Genomic DNA, 6,625 nt, shown 5'->3' with positions numbered 1-6,625 from the left:
AGTCGCCTTTGATTGTTTTAAAGTCCAACCTTTTTAAATCTTGAATTTGGTTTTGTCCTCCATGTTATTTTATATAGTGTAAGTTGATGACGGTTATAGCATTCCAAGTTTTCAACAAGTATGTGGGCCGGGTTTTGCTAATGACTTACTTCTTGGATTTTCCTTGGGCAAAGTCTGCCATTGAGTATTGTGGGGATTAACTCAGTGAAGGCACACTAACCTGACTAAAAACATGGTTAGTTTTGAGGGCTTCCTGTTTGTGATTATTTCATAATATTTCTTCTAAGAAGTAAGATGGATGCCAGATTGTACATATTCACCTGTAGGTTCTATATGGTAGAATATGTGCATCAGTTGAAGGTGGCATTCTGATGTGACACAGGAGACATTTTTTGATTATACAAAATGTGGAATATGATGATCTAGACATAATCATGTAGTGCATAACGGATTGGATGTCTGTCTGGGTTCCTAATTCTTGATCCCTTTTGTTACAGATTGGTAGGTGCTGGTAAAGCCCAAGCATGACCTACAACCGGGTAAAACCGTGAGTTTACCTATGATTGCACACAACTCACCAAGGTTAGGGTACGCCTTAGAGTGCGTAGACCGCCTGGGAGTGAATCTTTGCCTTTTTTCATTTTCTTTTCACTCTTTGGTCCTGATGAATGCTTCGCTGAATAGAGCAACTTAAAAGCAGAAACGTGTTGCCCTTTTAAAGGACATACTTGATTCGAATAGTTGTCAGGAAATGTCCAAATCACTGTTTTTAATAATGACAATCTGACTCCTTCTTAAAATTGTTACAGAGGACAGCTTGCCATTTTTAAATCACATTTCACACTTTTCCTTTTTCACATAGTTGTAATCTTCTCCACTGTAACTCGGTTGTAGTAGCAGTCCAGGGAGACAATTTGTCCCCTTGGTAAAACCCTATGATGAAGCATGTCATCAACTATGTTGATGAGTGAGGGTTTTAATAAAAAATTCTAAATATTCCAACCAAAAGGTGTGTCCGGTGTGGACACTCTAACAGCTATATTTGTTTTTTTCACCAAATAGGAGAGTCTTAGTGCTCCCCTTTTTTGTGCATATCATAGTGGAATTAATACTTCTGTTGTATTTTTTTGGTTACTCCTTTGTTGTTTTTGAGATTATTTGTGTGGGGGACAGGAGTGCCCTTTTTCCCTACCTCTCTTGTTGTTTTTGAGACATGATACCAAATCAATCACAATCATAACTTTTTTAAAGATCAATGACTGTTCTTTTAAACCTTCTAAAATGTAATTTCAGAGCCAGAACCTAAGTGTGCTATAATCACTGTCTGCCAAACCCATGGCCCAGTGCACTACCCCTCTGTCAAGATACTTCTCAATCCAAATTCTAGCCTGAGAGCGGCCGCGGAACATGCCGAATTAACTGAGGCTAAGCTTCCTAAAATTCAGCCTTCCATAGTGTTCAAAAAGCTCAATTTCCCTACATCAATCAATTCTGTACCATACAGCAGGGGGCAGAGATTATTGGACGAAAGACCTATTATAAAGGTGTAAAATGACTTCTCCCCGTGGATCTGTAAAGGGAGCCCAAGCTTTTCTCCTGAGTGGTGGCTTTAGAAATATTGTTTTCTATCTGGGCTTTGTCACTTAGGTTGCCACACACCATTTTTCCTAAAAAGGTATATGATTTTATGAGTTAAAATTTTTTTGCTGCCTACATACCTTACAAAGTTTCTATATTTCAATTTCTTTCTCCCATGAATGAACATAATTTTGCTTGTTGATACATTGATATTTAGGTGGTAATTCTTCAGAGAATTTTTGGAGTGCCTGCAGAAGACTATTTAAACCCTTAGAGGTTAAATCAAAGATTATTATGTTGTCTGCATAGAGTAGACACACAATTGATTTTCCCCCCATTGCTGGGTCGATGCCCTCACTTTGGGCCAGATAATCAGGTAGACCTCAAATATATAGTGAGAAAAGCAATTGGACAAGTAAGCATTCTTGTTTTAGTCCATTTGCGGTGGAGATGGCTGTGAAAGACCTCTGTCCTCTCCTACTAAAACTCCACACCAGGTATAAGTATGGAGGTCATGAACTAACTCCATAAGGGTGCCTGGCATGCACACATTTAAAAGCTTACTCCATAGCAAAGGACGATCTACTTTGTCAAAGGCTGTTGAGAAGTCAATGAAAGCCATGTATACCGTTCCTTCTCTAATTTTTTTTTATAGATATTTTTATTAAGAGAACAGAAAAACAGAAATAATAGAAGAGAAAGGGGGATGAAGACACATGAATTGCAAATCAAAGAAGTACCCACGCAGGGGTCAATGCAAAAAGGCCAAGCAGCAGTAAACATTATGAAGGGCTGAGCAATGTCAACACTCAGGGCAGGACGTAATAGTGCAAAAAGAAAACGTTCCAAAAATCAGCCCGGGAGAGTGTCAAGCCCCCTGAGAAGTCCGGAGGGGAAAGCCCGCATGGCATCGGGCAAGTCAATGCAATTCAGAGGCTCAGTCGACCAAGTCCGTGTACGCCTCCCCACAGTGCGGCCATAAGAAAACCAACGTGATATGCAAGATCATAAAAAGCAAATCATCCACATCCCCTTTCAGGAAAGAAAAACAAACCCAAAAACCCCCCCTCCCCAGAGGCTCCAACCTCCCCAGTGCACCCATCCCCCCCGATGGTGGCAGCCAGACAACAACCCTTCACACAGGCACGGGTCACACCTGAAACAGATGTAAGGCACGTATAGTGGGCGGGCAAACCGCTGACGGCAACCCCCAAGAAAGAAAGCGGACCAGTGGGCCCCATCTGAAAGCAAAATTCTTAAAGTTATTCCTGAAAATATCCGCCATACGCTCCACACTCAGCAACCTCCATAACCTAGCAAACCAAAGGGAAAGAGCTGGGGCCTCCCTCTTTTTCCATGAAGCAGCCAGAGTCAGTTTGGCCGCTCCCAGGCAGAGCCAAAGGATGGTTCCGTGACGATTTGAACCCGTGTTTTCAATATTGTCGGAAATACATAATATTAGTATCAGCGAACCGCAAATGATCCATTTAGCATATCCTGGTGTTTTCGCTACAATACGAGCAAGAGCACTCCTGTTATGAACACATTTCTGATCTACCCACGGCATCCATCTTAGATCATGTCCGCCATTTTGTGTTTCTTGCCCTCACATACGCAATAACCTCTGATCACTTGATTTCGATTAAGGACACGTAGCCTTAGCCGGAGATTCACCTCTTTCATGACACGTGTACCTTAAACCAGATCACGCTGTAGCTGCATGACTCGACAAAGGCTGCCTCCTCTGCCCGAGGCGGCTAGCCCACCTGAACTGGTTCTCGTGTCCATTGTCCCGATCATGATTAGGCGGCCGAAGCCGGTAGCCTTGCCCATTTACAACCCACAAACATCTCTTATCCCGCTTTCCTATCTCCTGCACCTGGCTCTGCTCCTTTCCTTCTGGGCCTTTATTAGGGGGAGGTAACGAAATTTACGATGAGGCGGTCCGGCTCTTGAATGCAATATTGACAAGGGATTGTGATGGACTAGTGGGAACCCCTCTTCGTGATGTTTGGCATCAGATATTATCGACAGTTCCTGTGTAACGCCAAATATTTATTGTTTAAGACACAAAGGTTTAGGAATGTACTAATATGTGAAATATTTGCCTGAAGCACAATTTTTAGTATATAAGGAGCAACCCTCAATGTACAAATCGAACAGGCTCCTAGACACTGCCCATGCGTAGTTTCTGTGACTTCTGTGTCCCTGCAGTAATAAACCTTTGGTCTTTGACGCCACCATCGAGAAGCCCGTGTTTCTGTTCATTTGCGCACCAAGGCAGGTGGAACTCCGGGGTCTTTGGGTGTTGTTCCCTGACACCTCTGGACGGAACCAAAAAGTCCAGAACTCCAATTGGCGCCCAACGTGGGGCGACGTCATTCGGTACCGGTCCAAAAGCCTGAAGAGTTCGAGAGGCTTTGTGTGAAGATTTCCGAGGGAGGCGCCGCACTTCATCGATCCCGGCATATCGCAAAAGTGGCCCGAAGTTCTCTTCCACGAGGGTTCCCGTTCAGGACGGCTGCAGTGGGCCGTTGCCTTGACCGTCGCCCTGTCTTGGACCCGAGGTGCAGCCCTTAGTACAGCGAAACGTGACGGGTTTCTCCTTGGTGACGTCTTCAGTGCCTCAGTTAAGTATTTAGTGATAGCTAGCTGGTTACTTTGTGAGGATTGTTAAAATCCTTGATCGGTTCTTAGTTTGGTTTGGTTTCGTAGGATTATCACTAGTTGTTCTGGTTACGATAATCTATTTGGTTCAGTTTGGGTATCGATACATTAGTTTGGTTTTGGTAGGCCTAAGTTCTTGGTTCGAGTGCACATATTTGTTCCGTGTTTTGTTTGTCTTGTGTTCCGGATTGAAAATGGTAAGTCGGAAAATGTTGTCTTGTTTTGGTTGCAACCATGACTCACGATTGGAGGATTCCTGTCTGGTTCCTCCGATTGGGACTCCCCTTTATGACTTATATTGTAAACATGGTGTGGGTCCTATATCCTATAATGAGGTGTGGGTCCGCTATACTAAGAAGGATGGTGTCCTTAGTTGGCCACTATATGGTAGTTTTGAACCCGAGATTCTTGATAATTTAGAAGCGAAATTGTTTAGGAAGAAAGCCCGGCCGGCAATGTTTGATTCTTTCCGTTATTGGCGAAAAGAGTCCAAACAGAGAGAAATAAAGAAATTTAAGAAAGAACAGAAAGAGAAAGAAGAGTTGACTCTAGAGCAAGCAACTAAACAATTGCAAGATAATGAGTGCGAAAAGGCTATAGAGGTGGCAATTAGAGAGCATAATTTAGCGATTGACAAGTGTTACCCTGCCTTGCCATCGAAAACAGCTAAGATACTAGAGGATCCCGAAAACGATCCTCTGTTGTCTTATCTGTTACGGTCACCTCCACCGTATGCACAAGGTGCTACGGCCCAATTTGTGCCAAATGTTCAGTTGCCGGTTGCTGGACAACCTGGTGTTGCTGTTCCTCAGAATCAAGTTCCTGTACCTCCTGTGGTTAATGTGAATATTCCTACGGCTCCTCCTCTTCCTGGGTTGCCGACTTCTATACCTGTATCTGTCTCGCTTACCCCTACTACTTCACAAACTATTTTTCTCGATACTCCTACTGCCTCGCTATCTGTTCCTACCTCTACTGTGTTCTCTACGTCTGCAAGTGTGTTAACTCCACTTTCTGTACGTCGAAAAATCACTGATTCTGTTGCTAATATACTGTCTCCTTTATATAAATCTTTAATTAAGACTCCTACTCCTGATTCAGTTCAGAGATGTAGCCAGCTACCAAGTACTGAAGAACGGGGAATTTTAGATTCCACGGCTCTCAGATGGATTACGAAAGTTAGAAGATATAGTACGAGAGATGTACTAGATACGTTTATGCAGTGGAAGGAACCAACGCAACGGTACGTCTTTGATGAGATGTGCTCGTTGTTACGTGAGGAAATAGAGGAAGATGATGTTGAATCAGACTTGGAAGATTTAATTAAAATTCAAAAAGAGTTTGCTGCAGGAATGATAGTGGGCGATAATATAAAAGAAGCGATGGAACTTATTTTAAGTTTTAGGAATGATCCATCTCTTCGTTCGCCGAGAGATTTAGAGAAAGGTAAAATGAAGCTAAGTCGCCAATATCCTATGAGGGAGGTTCCTCCAATCTGGCGCGAAGCAATACAACGTGATGATAATGTGGGTATTGCAGCTGCTCCAGCACAGTTCCAACGAGTGTGGATACACATTCCATGGAAGCGAGCTGAAGTGCTAGCGGTGAAACAGGCCTTGCCAGATCCGCGTAAAAATCCTGCTGGATATTACAAGGAATTAACACAGACAGTTGAGGCTTGTATAATGAACTTAGCGGACATCGACATGTTATTTGGAAATGTAGTTCCACAACCAGTGTGGGCTAAAATTCGTAGGGAGGATCATCAAGTAGCCTTAGGTGGTGATTGGGCAGCTATCACTGCAGCGGATGGTCAGCAAACGGGTGGTGCAAAACCCGAACCCCTAATTGCTAATCTTCCAGGTAGAATAATTGACTTAATGAAGACTCTGATGCCTGCGTTACGTGTTAATTGGGATAAATTATCCGCATGCAAGCAAAAGAGAGATGAAAGTGTCTCCGACTTCTTCACGAGGTTCGAAGAGACTTTTGTAGATCATAGTGGTCAGGATATGAGCACTGAAGGAGGACAGAGACTGTTTGTCGATAAATTTGTGCATAATTTGTTACCTGAGTTATGCAATAAATTAAAGGATTCAGAAAGTGCGTGGGCTGTTTCTACAACTGCGCAAATACTTGCAACTGCACAGTACTACGAAAATAGGGATAAAGAGGAAAAAGAGAAATCAGAAAAGAAAACGAAAGATTTAAAAACTAAAGTTCTTTTACAGCAGGCGTATCCGCCTCGCACGAATCAGACTAATATGCAACAGAATTCGTATCAGAAGCCAGATTATAGTTCAACGAGGCCTCAATATCAGTGGAATCAGTGTGCGTACTGTAAGAAAGAGGGTCACTACAAAAATGAATGTCCGATCTT

Source organism: Lissotriton vulgaris, chromosome 4_1 (assembly GCF_964263255.1).
Source record: "Lissotriton vulgaris chromosome 4_1, aLisVul1.2, whole genome shotgun sequence".
Taxonomy (NCBI): Eukaryota; Metazoa; Chordata; class Amphibia; order Caudata; family Salamandridae; genus Lissotriton; species Lissotriton vulgaris.
The sequence above is the reverse complement of the archived record's forward strand: the minus strand, read 5'-3'. Positions refer to the sequence as shown.